This window comes from Watersipora subatra, chromosome 10, assembly GCF_963576615.1.
Source record: "Watersipora subatra chromosome 10, tzWatSuba1.1, whole genome shotgun sequence".
In the NCBI taxonomy this organism is placed as follows: domain Eukaryota; kingdom Metazoa; phylum Bryozoa; class Gymnolaemata; order Cheilostomatida; family Watersiporidae; genus Watersipora; species Watersipora subatra.
This window is the reverse complement of record NC_088717.1, coordinates 40,599,717-40,616,640: the sequence shown is the minus strand read 5'-3', so window position 1 is coordinate 40,616,640 and position 16,924 is coordinate 40,599,717.

Here is a 16,924-nt window from a genome sequence, read left to right as displayed (position 1 = left end):
ATTAGAAGCTTTCTGTAGAGAATTTTCAGCTGATCAATTTTTATCCAGGGTTCATAAATATCAAATGAACTGTTTTTTAAATTATGACCAAAATAGTGAATGTTAAATATATTGATGATTGTTTTAAATGTATTCATTCACAGAGAGAGTAAAAGCTGCCAACAAAAGGGTTAACAGTAGCAGCAGTAGTTAAAACGAGTTAGGTATTAAATTATAGAAAGTAACTCGCCTGTTAATGATATCGTCTAAGTCGGGATCCGTGAGCCAGTTCAGACACTCATTGTTGGATACGCTAGCATTTGCATTGCCAATATACTTTACTCCAAGATTATCATTTTCATAGCACTGTCTGTTTAATTTTGGTGAGCCTAAAAAGTATATACACATGTACAACCATAAACAGCTCACTAATGCAAAGGCAGCTCATGAGAAAGATCACCTCCTTATTTTAGTCTTGAAGCAATACAAAGGTGTTAAAATTATTCATCTTATGCTCTAACCTACTTGGTGCCAAACTACTTACTTCAGATACTCATTAAAATACAACTGCAAAGTAATGCAGCCTAAAATATTCTTATCACACTTTTTGCAAAAAACTGGTTTTTGAATTGAAATTTTGTAGCTAAACTTTATTATGCCTAACACTTGCTTCATCAGCGAGTTTAAGCAATACTCCTGCTTATCAATGCAATCGTAGCACACGCATATTTAGATAACTACATAAAAACATGACAGAATAGGTGAGATTACAAATGCTAATAAGATTCATAAGTCAGGTTTCACTAATGAATCTTAGCGTTTTACAGTATTTTACAAGGTCTAGTGAAAAGCGAAAAGGTGTCCGATGCAGGCCAAAGCCTTTGTGTTTTTAAACTCATTTCACAATAAAATATTATCCTGCAGAGCTTGGAAGGTGTGGTGTCAAGCCAAGGAGTACTTGAATCTGTTGATAATTATTTTCAATTATCTGCATGATCTTCATCGTAAGAGAGTGACTTATGGGGCCATTTTTTAGATCGCTATATTTTAGTTACCCATACAGACTTTGGCTGTATAGTACTGAACAATTGTGGATCCTTCAAAGTTGGGAATAAAACATTTTTAGTGAAGGTAAGAACAAGGTCTTTGGGCGGTTAATTGCAAACTGTTTTATCTTGGCTAGACAGTCTTGCGCAGTGGCCACCAACAACTGACTTATTACTAATACTTAGAGTGTCTAAATGCTTTATGGTTCTAAGCTGTCAAAAATTCTGAGTGTGTTGAACTGTGATTAGATATGTAGTTACCCGCTCTCAAAACTGTGTATAAGGTGAAGAAAGTTACAAGATTACCCACCTTGAGAAATAAAAGAAAAGGAATGAGAAGCATTGAGCTGTACATCATAGCCTTGAGACCAGGGAAGACAGGATTCATCATGGCTCATGCTCATATTGCCTGTGTAGAAGCGCTCAGACCCCATATGACAGTTTTCTGTGCCTGTAGAAAAACTATCAACCATTGTGCAATGTCATGAGATATTGATGGATGCTGCTGAGTAAGAACTTACTTGTAGCACAGTTCTATAACAATTATTACGGAACACTGTAGACACTCAATACTGCCACCACTGTGATACTCCAAAGCTAAGCTGTCTTTTGTTTATTATCATTGTAATAGATACATGTGAACACGCGCCTTGGCTTTTAAAACTCCCCCTAAATGCTCACCTGACCAGATAGGTAGTTAGGAGCTTTTGGGCAAACCAAAAAGGTCTCTTGTTAATGTTGAGCTAGGGTTGCATGTATTTTTATAACTAGCCACGTGTTTTGGTGTGCAGCTATCTGCAACCTTAGCTGGCAGAGGCGCCGGCAGAGCGGTCTGGTCCATTATTTAAGCGTGTTACTTGCTGAACATGCTTTTCAACAGCAAGTCAGGTTTATTAACAACTTGACAGTTATTGAATTTATGAAAATAGGCGTGTGTGGCAATTTATTGCGCATTTTCCGTTACCAACAACAGCATATTCAACCAAAGCTATTTTACGCAACAGAGCAAGATCAGCTTTCATTTGCAGCTTTTCAATGCAGCTAGCCGGTTATCTACTCTGTCAAAAGAATGGAAAATTCTGGCGGTCAAAGAAGCAAATACCATGACTAAGCAGTGGTTGGGGCCCCGTCACTTGCAAGAGTGCCAAGTCTAGCGCTTCTAACACGTTATTTGGCATATGCTACATGTTCGGGTATCAACTCTTATCAGACCAAATAAAAAACTGATTCGCTAACAAGTTTTATTTTGCTAAGTCCAACATCTAATAATAAACTAGCGTCATAGTCTTACAAGAACATTCAATACAGAACAGTAATTATATTGACTGCACAAGATAGAAACTTACCAACTTAGTATACTAGTACATCATGTATATTAAGGTAGGCAGGACTCACTCAACGGTAAGCAAACGGCTGGTTTCCCTGTCCAGCTTGAGTTCGCGAGACACGTTCTATTTCTGCTTCCAGCAATTATGCTGTAACCTTTAGCACAGCTGTAGGTAATTACATCATCCATGTTATACACTGTCTGTTTTGGACTAATTACAACGTCAATGCCCGGTTCTAGGTCCTTGCATTCTGGCACTAAAAAGAGAGACATCATACAAAAGACTGCTATGTGAAAGTAGGTTTATCAGGCAGTGAGAAAAATGGCCCAAACTTTAAACAAAATCAAAGTTGCGGTTATTTATCCACCTAGATTGTCAAACATTCTTGGAATAACACTGCTAATGTTTGGCCATGTATTGATTATTGATATTGAATACTGTCTGGCCCCCGTATTGGTCATTGGCAATGCTTATTAACAAGCCTATTTTTTGCAGTTGGAAAAACTAGTCAACATCGTCTCGACGTTCAAAACGGTACAATAAAAATTCATTTGATCTTGTGATCGTTAGTGATTTTTTTTCTGATCAGTATAAAAATAATTCAGATGATAGAAGTGAATTAAACTTTTAAGACTTTTGAATATACAGAGAAAAGTGATCGTTATGGTTGCTCGCACGGCTAAGCTGTAGCGTTAGACTCTACCGAAAGGAATGCTTTCAAACATTTCATACAGAGACAACTGTACATAGTTGTAGTTTTTTTTGTAGTTGTACATATGTAAATGAATGTTTATGTACAACAAAATTTTTAATAGAAATAACTTTAAGTTTGAGCTATGCGTGTTCATAAAATACCAATTTTATTGAATTTTAAAAAATAAATACACGACTTTCGGGTGTTTTTGCAAGACTTTAACCCAGCCAGAAAGTTAAACCAAACACTCTTTTAAAAATTACAGCAAAGACAGCTATCTGATAAATTTTTCTGCATTAGTCTGACGCCATTGCGATGAAAAAATGTATACTGAAAACATTTCTGCCTAAATTTCTATACATATCTGAAAACATGGTCTTTTTGGCAGACCTGAGCAGTACAGTGGACCCCGCCATACGACGTTAATTTGCTTCAGTGTTGGTATCGAAAGGCGAAAAGGTCATATAGAGGAGTATAGAAACACATAATAAATATAAAATACAAACTCCACCTGTTAAGTCATCAAAAGTTTATATAAATACTGTACATATTCATCTTTATTACCTGTTTTCGGTTTTGTTTTTGTTATAACTTATAACGAATAATGCTGAACTGAGAGAGAAAGCGAGCATCGTATCCGTTTCAGGCGCTGTAAGAGATTTAGGTACATAGCATATCGGCATCTATGTTATTCCAATATACTCAGCCCACAGACTGCCAAACTTGAATATCAAAAGATTTTTTGTTGATGTTGTATGACAAACTAAATTCTGTATGGAGGGAATGGAAAAACATCAGGCTTCACATTGTGAGGTGAAAAACCATAAAACGGGGACGCCGTCACCCGGGGGTGCATTGCATATGACTGTTTACACATTTAGATGACATACAGTTGTTAATATGACAGCGGTTGAATCATATTAACCCTTACAAATGAGTTCATCTTAAACAGCAGATCTGTGTAGGATATAATACTGAGCATGACTATGTATAAATACTCACCTCGGCACGGGGTCTCTGGTTCGCTCCACTCACCATTACTAAGGCAGGTCACATTATAGATTCCTGAAAGTGGGTGTACGCAATTATATTGAGCTAAAGTCCCAAAAAGGACAAACCCATCTTCTCCTTCATTTTGGTACAGTTGAAGATAAGTGCTGTATTCATCGACACACTTTCCATCTAATAAAATGAAGGACACATTTAATATTGCTATTGGCATATACAGGTAATCAATAATATGTAATAACTAGCTGTGGTACCCGGCGTTGCCCGGGTAATAAAAAAGTCTTTGGCCAGAAAATTGATTTGTATTTAACATATAACAAACTTTGCCATTCTAACTTTCAAACTACATATCATGAGAGAAATGTTTTGTGTAGTTGAAATAAATTAAAAGACAAAATGAAAACCCCTGTAAAGGTTTTCAATTTTTGTCAAACAACTGTAACTTTCAAACTTCATACCATGAAGAAAAGGTTTTTGTGCAGGACAACTAAATTAAAAAAAATAAAAGAACAGTAAAGGTTTTCAAACAACTGTAAGTTTAAAATTTCATAATTTTAACACCCCTGACCAATATGCCGTTCTAGCTCAGTGGTTTTGCGTCTGGATAAGAAGCTTGTCATTGCATTCTTCATGAGATCTAATTAATCAAAGTACAGAATTTTAATATCAAGATTTTAATAGTTATAGCTAGAATGCAGACAGACGACAGACATACGACATGCTCTGATAAATATATATAGAAATAGAAATATAGGCTAAGATTATCTTTACCTACCTCAAGCAAACTTTTCATTGACAAACATGTATGACATAAATAATTGAATAATGGTTGGAACACTACTACCAATCTATATATATATATATATATTTATATATATATATATATATATACATTTCCCAAACTTTGTCGTCATATGTGTATTCATAGGTTTGATTGTCCGGCTATAGTAATTATTTTAGAATTGCGCCCACCGTTACCAACACCTGATTAGAAAATTTCCCTCTATGGCGTTATCATATTTGATATATCATAACCACACGCTGATCATTTTAGCAAAGCGACCTCACATTACGAAGCTGCGAAGAAGAAATATTTTGGGACTTATGTATATGCAGCCTGATGCTTCTTCGTCTTTATTTTGTTAAGGCTAATTTGTTCAGCCCTACGATATTGACAATAATTTATCTACAAACTTAAAATTTGGCGAATTGCGAACTGATTATATACATTATTAAGAAGTTCAGTTTTTCGCAATGGCGAGTTCAGGGTTATTCATTACGGTAAAACACTTTCGAAAACATAAAATCATTTAATGATAACATTTCAGCTAAATCACGTATTTATTGAAACAATGCCCTCACAGGTCATTGTGTTCCCATAAAACACGATGCTTTTTGCCAGACTGTATCAACAAACATTTCTCTCTCGAAATAAATATTTGGCGACTGTTGTAGTGCTTTTCATTTGGTCATAACGATTTTTGTTTTTGAACTTTGTATTAATTGTATCATTACCAAATAATATGTTTCGTAGTTTACAAACTTGCTATTTATTTCACATCTTCATTTAGTTCTCTACTTATTTATTCCAGCTGCTTAGAATATTTATTTCCAGCTACAGTATGTCTTTTGGATCCTGATTTGGTACCTTACGCTCCACAAGCATAAATAGGAATAAATATTTTGTTCGTGTAAACATTCTTTTTACGTTAATTCTTTTAGTTCAAATTAAAACATATCTGTTTGTATGTTCCTATCAACGCTCGCTTCGTGTATTAGCTTTTACATCCTTCATTTTAAACTTTACCAATTAGTAATTGGTAATAGCTTTCACATTTTACAACAATCATTTGCAAGATTACCTGCTAGATTATCCGCGAGATTTATTGTAAAACTTATCGTGTAAGATTACAAGCATCAGTTATTCCTCACTCTCTTATATTCACACAAATTTACATACTTTGAGGAGTGTATATATAGATAGATCGATTTAATATATCTTACTACATTTATAAACTGTGTAACTTCTGAAGTTTATATTATAAGGCTTCAAAGTTTGTTGCAATATCTTTTTTATTTCAACTTGCATTTTTTAAACATAGTTGGAGTATAATGTCGTGTTTGAAGTTTAAACATTATTCATTTTCCTATCACTGTTTTCCTATCCTATTGCATAGTTTCCAATCTTTATTATTAATATTAATTTTTTATTCAACCATTTTTGGCCGACGTTGTTCTAATAAAATTTTAACTACAAAATACTACTATATTTTGTCATATTTTTATTAATCTTTTAAACATATGTATTCTCAGAAGTTACAAATTGTCTGATGCATCCAAATAAAGAACCTGTTTTGCACAAAATCATTTCCTCATGATATAGAGTTTGAAAGTTACAATTGTTTGACAAAGTTTGAAATTAATTAATCTATTAATTCATTTAGACTACACAAAACACTTCTCTCATGTTATGTTATTTGAAAGTTAAAATGGCAAATTTTGTTATATATGTTAAATGCGAATCAATTTTCTGTCCATTGACTTTTTTATTACCCGGGCAATGTCGGGTAGCACAGCTAGTAGTAGCTAGAGCATCAACCATTTATTGAAGCAAATATCTGTGCAAAAAATAATGAATGCCCAATAATACATTACTGCGCCTTACAAAAAGCATGCATTCCAGACTTGAAGCCAACACTATTGTCGATTATTCTTGGACTTCCAATACTGGATACAATACCATTAAATATTGGAAATTATATTCGAGCTTTAAGGTGCCTGTATTGATGTTGGATATTGTAATATCAAAAATTCAAATACAGTAGGCCCTCCCACAACATAAATGATTTGTTCTAGGAAAGTTTACGTTTTTAGGATTTTAAGTAATCAAAACAGTAAAACTCATGTGAAATTCCCAATCTGTTTCAAGATCCACAAATAAAATCATTTACAATAGAAGCAATTTTTACCACTACCATTATCTAAATTCAAAATTAAGGTTACATACAGTAAAGCCTCTATTTAAACACCATGGAACAGTATTTGTCAACCCTTCCCCTTTAGTAGCGTTTTCAGCTCGTCAAAATTTTGAGAAAACATATTTAACCTTTATACGGGTGAAGGAAAGCTAATGTTGCCTATATTTTTCACTCTTTTTTTCGGGAGAAGCAACATTAAGGCCGGCAGCCTCAACAATTTTGTTTAACTAGTCTTCATATATGTCAAAGTATCAGACCGACTTAAACATGGAACTACTGTGAGTAAAGCATTTTACCGGATACAATTATTAATTATTTCGACAGTCTCGCTTTCAAAGCTTTAAAGAAAAGGTTGTAGTACAGCTTAGGAGTTAGAAAATGAACTTCGATGTGCCATAACAATGGCTGCTATTGCATCATACAGTGTTCCTAAAGAGTAATCTCATTGTTTATCAAGATGCTCTAAGGTCATAAGGTCAGTTTGTAACCCACATTATGAATGAATCTGATGATGGATCGAATTTAAACTTTACTGACTTTCAATCGGAGTCTAGCTGCGACAATCGATGAGTGTGACGACCGATCTGCTTAGGTGAACCATCACTAAAACCATAGCAACCACTTTAGCACAAACGAACAGATTAATTGCTATTGATGTAACCGAGCCATAATTAGTACAATTTTCAGACACCTTTCTACCGATCACTTCCTGTAACGGGTTCGGAAAGATCTAAGAATGTCAAAATGGCGGCCAAATAAAGGCGGCATTCAATTACAAGGTGTTGCTGTTTTTTCAGCATTTCTCCTATAGTGGCGATCTATTAGAGGCGGCAGTTGAAATAAAGGTGGTGTTCAAATAGACGCTTTAGGATATTTATAATCTTTCAACCAGTTTGAAATGAAGAAATGAGTAATGGTCATTACAAAAAAGTAGAGAAGAGATTTAATTCTTTTGATATATACATGTACTTTGAAGTCTATGCTCTAACCATTTCTTTATAGTATGAGCACTCCCCGAAAAGAATTACAGTCCAATATAGTATTGTGATTCTAAGGAGATTACTGACATCACGCTTACAAACTTGTAAACCAGCTATAGTAAAGGTAATTTCACTTATCTTAATATAGCATATTGTCATAATTCAAAACCAAGGGTGTACTTAAGACATGTTCGAATATATGTTTGTTTAGATGTTTTGATTTGGTTATTTCAAAACACTAAGGAAACACTTCTTTACCATCTTTTAATGGGAAGTTTGAAGTCATATATAAAATCAGCATCTTCAGAATTACTCGTCTGAATACTGTACAATATTGCTATGGCTAGGAAAGATTGTGTAATGACAAACCAGTTTTCAGAGTATTATATAGTTCAAGAAAATTTATCAAATTTTTACAAAGCTCATTTCAAGTTATGTTCCAGTGGTATTTATTTGTCAAATTACATTTTCTGCCTGCTGTTCTTCAACTAATAACTAAGAAATATAATCAATCAAGTATTATATCCAAACGAGTAACTGCTTACAGGTTGACTTGCAACTATATTCACATTACAGTTATTTGGTACCAAAAGATTCACCTTGTCTTACTCTGCTGTCTTTTAAGTTCAAAATACATGGAAATGTGATTACAAGCTCTTAAAAGCTCAAAAGCGAACAGCTAATCGCCGCCATCACAAAACTGCCATGGGTTGGAATTAGTTTCTTTATCTGACGTAGTTAATCAATGTGGTTATTGCTTTTACACGTCATGTTCTCACGTAAATTGAGACGCTAATAAAAGGCTCAGTATAAAACTTATCGTAGCACTAGTTTATGACAAACACTTCAGGTTTTACGGAGATGCCTGTATCAAATGTAGATGCTCGCTACTTTAAAGTTTGGTTTCGGATTGGTCTAATCGTCTAGTCGTAATCTGATTATGGAACCCATACTTCCTGCCAAACAGCGCGATTAATTTCTGCAGCCTTTTTCGATTATCACAGGTGACCTACAGGCTCGCCATGTTTATCAGACAAGGATTCGTAGTCCTTCGAGCTAAGGTTAAATTAAACGAATTTTCACGATAGGTTATAAGATATCAGTGCTGAAAGTGACAGCATCACAATGATGGTGAAATAGACGCATATGGACAATAGACATTGTTTTATTGAATGCGTGAAGTATATTTGTAAAAATATTTTCACGAAGGAGGTTGCATGTAAGTGTAAACGGAAGCCATCTTGTTCAATTAGGTCCCATTTGAGCCATTTTGAAAAGAGATTCTAATCTACGGCGGTTTCGTGATGGCTGCGATTAGCTATTCGTTTTTGAGCTTTCAAGAGCTTGTAATCACATTTCCACATATTTTGCACCTACAACACAGCACAGTAAGACATGGTGAATGTATTGATACCAAATAACTGTAATGTGAATTTTGTTGCAAGTAAACCTTTAGGCATTACCATTGGCACTGCGCATGAAATTCTGAAAGAGGATTTCTTGCTCAGTAAGTGTCATGCAGAGAGCTTCAACAGTTGAGGAATGCTTACAAAAAGCGTCATTCTCCAGCATGAAAATGCCACACCACACAGCCAAAACCACTAAAGAAAAGATCACAAGTTTTAACTATGAGACTCGCGGACATCCACTTTACAAGCCGGATTTACATGTAGTCCCCGATGACCATCAACTGTTTGGTCACAGGAAGGATGCTCTGCATAGACATCACTTGTCAATTATAGAAGAAACGGAAGAGCGCGTGTAAAACTAGCCGCGCATTACTCAAAAATCTGTTCATTTAAACTTGAAATTTGAAACTTCTATTCTATTCAGAAAGCTAGTAAAATGTTAGAACAAGTGTATTAAGATGTAGGGTGCCTATGTAGAAAAATGAGGTACTGTACAATGCGATATTTTCAAGTAAAAACTTATAGATTAAAAAGTGTCTTTACTTATTGAATCACCCTCGTATGCACATGTTGTACATGGTAAAGACTATTATTTATACTCAATATATTTTTAGAAGTATGCAAAGAATGCTGGTTGGAATTACTTCATCAACGTTATAATTCACCCTCTTTTATTTTTACCCCAGCATGGTCTTTTACTGTGAAATTACAATGGCTGATTGAATATAGAGGTTTGCATCATGCACATACTTTAAAGGTTGCTTCAAGGTAACATTCAGTATCACTATATGGTTAGTGATAACGCATGAGTAGGTCCAGCAATATTATTGAATATTGATAGCGAAATATCGCTGATCATAGTATTGGACATTGTCAAATAATAAAGGATTGTAGATTGATATTGAGTGTTTTCATGTGGAGTATTGGATATCGGCATTGAGTATTAGATACTCTCACATAAAGTATTGAATCCTGTCAGACAGAATATCATATATTTGTACTGGACATTGTCAGATAAAATATTGGATATTGTGTACTGGATATTGTCAGATAACAATATTGGATATCGGTACTGATTGTTAGAATACAAAAGTAGAGATAATGGAAATATTTGTATTGAGATGGTGTTTAAGCATTCGCAAGAAACACAAAGAAGTTTCAGAATTTAAGAATTTTTCTGGGCATTTAATGTAATGAGAAGCCTATCACACACATCAGCTAATTACAGTCCAATACCACATATCTACTTCGGCAGCTGTGAAAGGCTATATTTAATAGCTTGAGATGGAGAGTTGAGCATGAACCTCTACAACACCCTTATTACACCGTACAGCTTCTTTGTCTATAATAACATAATACCTGAAGTTTAAGAATTAGCGAAGCCTTACTGTGACATTGGAAAACTTCTTCGTCTTCGCATTGGAATGTTAAGCTACCATTACTACAGTGCATTAAATTCTCGCTTCCGCTGCCGACAAAAGAGTTACTCTGACTTGAATTGCACGAGACAGACACTAAATCGTTGGCAAAAATAAAACCTCCATTTTTGTCTGCAGTGCTGGTGATGTGAGCTGCGACAGCGTAAGGTTGACTGCTGTTCATTGGACAGAATGTGTCTACAACAGGAAATATCGAATACTTACAATATAAACTGTTGCATGATCACGAGACCTATCTAAGCTTGCTAAGTGGTTTGTTTTGAACAAATGAACTTAATTTAGTTGAGTATGACATGAGAAGTTAAGGAAATTGGATGCGAATACGCAAAAACAATGCTTTCAGTAAAATTATTGAAAGCTACAATTGATAGTCGATAGGGTAAAATTACAACTGACACAGCATTTAAGTTTGCTGAAAAGAACTGTGGAGTCAAAAATCAAAAGTGGAATGAAACCAGCCGTGCAAACTGCAAACTAAATGATGCACTCAGATATTTTAGTAAAATGGCTGGATGCAAGACACGCTCTCTCTGTCTTGCATAGAATGAAATAGCTAGAAACTGGAAACATTTTTGATATGTTCTATTCAGTGAAGAGCCTAATCAATATTTAATAGTCAATTTTGAATATTTACATTAGCTTTCAATAAAACCTGCAAAAACAAATCAACATCATTGCTCATTTGTAACCAAAATCTAATGAAGTTTCTTAATTATCTCCGTGTTGAGGCTAATAACAATTATCATTGCAGAATAAATTTAGATCAAAGAACCTTTCAAACTATTATTGCAGCGGTGAAAGCTGCTTTCTTCACAACTATTAAAAGATTAATACTCAGAAAGATGCAAAAACATGATAACGATGCAACACAAGTGGTGAAACTAGCATCAACTTTTGATAAAATGTCATTGGCAGTATGCCAAATGTTTTCCTACTTCAATCACACTGACAGTATTTCTACAGTACTCTATTTAAATTGAACAATACAAATGCAATGATAAAGCAGTATTACACGATTTGAAAAGCATTAAAACATACCCCTGTATCGGATAATCTCCACATCAGCTAAATAGTTGTAACCGGCTTCAAGCTGCGATACCTGGATGTGTCGGCCAACCACAGGTAGACTACATTCCACTCGTTGAACAGAATCTCTTCCGTTAAGATAGTTTGCACAAAGGGTGCTTGCATCCTCTAGGTGACCAATCTCTAACGCAACATTCACTTGAAGTTGCACAACCTCCCCATCTAAACAATAGAGCCAACTAACAAGTTCATAAATACTAGAAATCCAGGCTAACTGTAAATATATGTAGAGTGACTTAAATTGTTGAATAAAAAATACATTAACTAATTTAGTAGATCTCATTTGCTTTTTACAACAGTAAAAATAAAACTGATGCATATGTGATTGGCTGATAATGAAACTGATGCATATGTGATTGGCTGATAATGAAACTGATGCATATGTGATTGGCTGATAATGAAGTATTTTGTTACAATTAACTTATCATAATCTCGATATCATTTTACTCCTTTTCGGATCATCCTGGTTTTCTATTTTAAGAATCGTGTTCACTTGTCATACATATGGCAACTGAAAATGTTAATGAAGACTTTCTTTTGATCATCACATCTGTTAAAACCAACTTGTATTTTGTAGTTCAATTAGTGTCATGAACCCAAAGTATTTTTCTACTAGGTTGTTCTCATTAGCTACGTGTAATTTAGTTTGCTCGAGGAAACATATTGCATAGGAAATAACTGCACAAATTTTATTGCAAACATAAACCATTGAGTGTTCATATCAGATAAATAAGTTTGCTGATAATGGTTAAACAACTGTTATTGAAAATTCAGTTGGTCTTTAAAATTCAATATGAGAATTGGTCTCAGCCTTCAGATGGCTGAGACCAATTCTCATATTTATCAGCGCGACGGATCATTAGTGGTGTGTGTGGGTGGCCACAAAAATATCTTGACTTGAATGAAGCTCAGCAGCCTTGTTTGAAAGCAAATCTCAATTAAACTTAGCTTGTAGAGAATGGATTCAGCAATTTCCAAATACACCATTGCTGGTCCATTTTTCAGGTTTTGGCTCATATTTTATCAAGCCCAGGCCTTCTGATGTTTTTCAAATTCTTTATTGCTTTTCCCACTTCTTGTGTGAAGACCTCTGTCATTTTCTTAAAGGTTTACTTGCAACAAAATTCACATTACAGTTATTTGGTATCAAAAGATTCACCATGCCTAACTCTGCTGTGTTGTAGGTGCAAAATATGTGGAAGACCTCCGTCATCTTCTTAAGTAAAATATTTTTGATCTCTTTGGTGTTTCTATCTGTGAACATCTTCTTGAAGAAAGCTGTCTCTATTTATGTTTGTTTCTGAGAGTCGAAGAGGGCTTTTTTTCATTCATTTTGGATTTCTTTTAGCTGTAAACATCTTGTTGGAGTTATTATTTCTTGCATCAATCGCCTATATTTTATTTTGTATCTTATCTTTTCCGATATTTATATTTCTTTGTGTATAGTATTTATCAACAGATTTTTCTCCTTGTTTGGTTTAGTTTGCTCTTCCCTGTCTCATGTTGTGTTTATCCGATTATGTAGCTGTTTCTGCTGATAAGATAGTACCTGAATAGTATCACTGCAATCTCTTCTTTTGATTTTATTTTCAGATTTTCTTCTGCTGCCTGATGATTAGCTTGAACAATCATGTCCCACACTTCCTGCACATTTGCTGCTTGTTTTTTCTCACAATTGTCTTCTGAAGCTATGATCTCCATTTCCACAACTACAGCAAATTTTATATCAATTTCTTGGTTTTGCAATTGTTTGATAGTAATAGTTCTTTTTATCCTGCTTCTTTCAATGCAGTCTCCTCATTTAGATCTTGGCTTTCACAAGGCGATGATCTGTGAAATTCATCAAGCCATAGTGAGATTGGAAGTCTATAATGGTAGGTCGTTTGCTCTTTCTAGTGATGATGTGGTCTAACTGGTTTTTATAGGGGTTTCTACAGTCATCAGTGCTGATAATTGGGTTAATCTCAAGTTTTTTAGTGAGCCATTTTGGTCTAAACAGTGTGTTTGTGAGTATCAATCAGACTGTGCATATTCCAGAACTGTGGTAGTTTCCTCTCGTTGCTGTTTAGCTTTACTTTTTCATATTTTCTCATGCTCTTAATAATCTTTCTACGCTTCACCTGTTTTGGAGATGAAATCACCTAGAATTATAAGCGATCTCTGTTGCTTACACTTCTGATCAGTCCTTCCAGTTTCTTATAAAAATCTTCTTTACTTCAGGTTTTCTTGTCTTACTGGTAATGTAAGAACATGGGCATCGATGACCGTGATTTCGTAGTTATTGCTTAGTTTGATCTTTATTTAGATTTGATTAAAAATTGGCTTGAATGTCATGCCGGTACCTTTTCCCACAATGATTATTGTTTCTGCTCGAGTTCTCGAATCTTTCGTATTATTGGTTGAATGGTAGACTATATCTCTCCACTGTCAATATCGATTTTTCTTTTGGAGGTTCATCTCCAATATGAGTCTTTTGCAAGCTAAGCATGTTTATGCTGTAGCTCCTCATATCTTCTGCAATTTAATGTCCCTTGGTGTTACCACTGCTTTTAGATTTCAGCCCTCGTCAGTCAGATGTTCCCACTTTTAGTTGACTGGGTTACTTTTTGAGTAGTATGAGTACAATTTGTGGTAGCCTGTGCTTTATAAAGTGCCAGTAAAGATTTTGTTAATTATTAATCAAATTTTAGAGTATCACAAACTTACGTTTCTTTTTCCCAATGTAGAACAATATATACACTTGACACATTTCTCTGGTGCGCGAATTAAGATTGTGTATTTTGCCCTCTCTTCGGTGGCTAAAAATTGTAGCCATGGGTAACAAAGAAAGACATTTAATATACTTACAACAACAGCTTTGAGGCCTCCAAAGGATGACACCAGTTATAGTCATCTGCTCAATGAGATTAAACCTTATCCATGCTGGCTCGTTAGATATTTCAATGGATTCATCTGAGAATGTAGCTGGGTCTTTATCAACTAGTAATGAGAGATCACCAGTGAAAAACCGGCTAGACTCTGGTGTGGCTGTTGCTGCAATGGATGGGATAAGAGGAATTTGACAACCGCATAAAAATTATGATAAAGTATATAACAATAATTAAAAGACATAAAGGTAATATGAATCATATCTCCGCATTTAAGCCAATTCTAAAACAAAAAAATTTTGCTAAACAAAGGGGTCCGGCCTATATACCCGTAACTCTGATTGAAAGCAAATGAAATCACTTCATGCTAACTTAATTATAACAACTACAACTCAAACCTTTATTAACTTATTTTTATTATTAAAAGTACAACATGACAATAATGGTTACTACTACCATTAACTCTTTTGCTACCAATTTACTTGTTTTATGAAAACAATTAAATATTCTATAAAACCGAATATTTGACATTGGTGCATATAAGTTGTCATAACATTTGACCAAATCAATTAGCATAAAATTTCACATCATCAGGTGCCATAAAAAGGCAATACAATTGTTGCAGAATTAGTTTAGACGTTTAAACATTTTTAGACACTTGAGCGTGTTTCGAATCAGACCAGTTACCACAATTACTAATACTTTGGCGTTATGGTTACTGTTAAAAATAAATACTCACTCACCTACTACTATTGTTCAATAGATAACCATCAAAGGTTTATTAATCTACTACTTGTGAAACCTACATAGCTACAATGCATCTGACCATTGGGAAGAAAAATAGCCATAAAATTGCGCCTTTACAAAGCAAACATAAAGACAGCGTGAGATGCAAAAATGTTTTCCATTGGCTCAACATGAACAGACAATTGTTTCTTTTTGATTGAGCAGAGATGCTATAATGGACTAATTATACAACTACTCGCCAAGTACAAACGTCTTGTATTAAGCCCACAAAAGCTGCTCTATGGCTGCAACCTTTTGCTTTGACTGGTATGTACGGTGTGTTATGATTTACAAGGTTGACTTATATGCGAGTTCAAATACAGTCATTGCTCGCCATACAAGCTTAATGCTTTCTGGGAGTAAGCTTGTTTGTCAATTTACTCGTGTCTCATGGCTTTATATCTGTTATAAAATAACTAAATACAAATTAATCATACAATGAAAGAAAACATAGAACAGGATATTATGATGGAAACTGTTGTAACTTAGCACATGCGCTATAAAAAAGTTAGCTTTTTAGTTATTAAAAATATGCAGTAAAATGTAAGATGACTATGAACACTAATATAAGTTTTTACCTTCGAGACAAAAGTAGTGGTTAACGGCAATCTGAGAGACTTGACAGCAACGAGCTCGGTAAACTAAACTTTTTCGACTCTGCGTAACAGAAACTTTAAATTTAATTTAAATAAATTTAGCTCAGATTATTCACACTTAGAGTTTTAATCTTTTACTAAACCTACTTTAATTTTGTCATCTTAATTTTTTATTATCTGTTTCAGGTTTGGCACCTTTTGCCTCGCGTTCACTATAAATTTTACCCAAACTTTTAAACACTTTTTTACAAACTGATTCGAGGAGAATGACCGAGTGATGTTGCTCTCAAAAGCGGTCTCTTGCGTACTTGGCCATATGGTGGCCATCGAGAACTTGCCCGTATGCTATTATTTTAAATACTACTTGTATCTCAAAAAGAAACTTTCTCAAAATGCTGCTCGTATTTTGATTTTTTCGTATGTTGGGGCACTTATATTTCAATAGATATATCAATATTATATAAGTTTCAGGCCTGCTTTTCTAGTCAGTTTATATGCAAGAGAGACTGATATGCTCAAATATATAGTAGTTGTTTCACCATATCTCAGCAGCTTATGGTTTGGTCTTTTGACAAATAAAAGGTATTCACGACAGTCATAAGTAGCATAAGCAGCAACAAGCATAGGTTTTCTTTCGTACCATCAACAGCTTTTGAAACCATCCAATAGATCAATAGCATTGAACCAATATTTCGGAGCAGAACACAACTCTTATGTAAACATTAGAT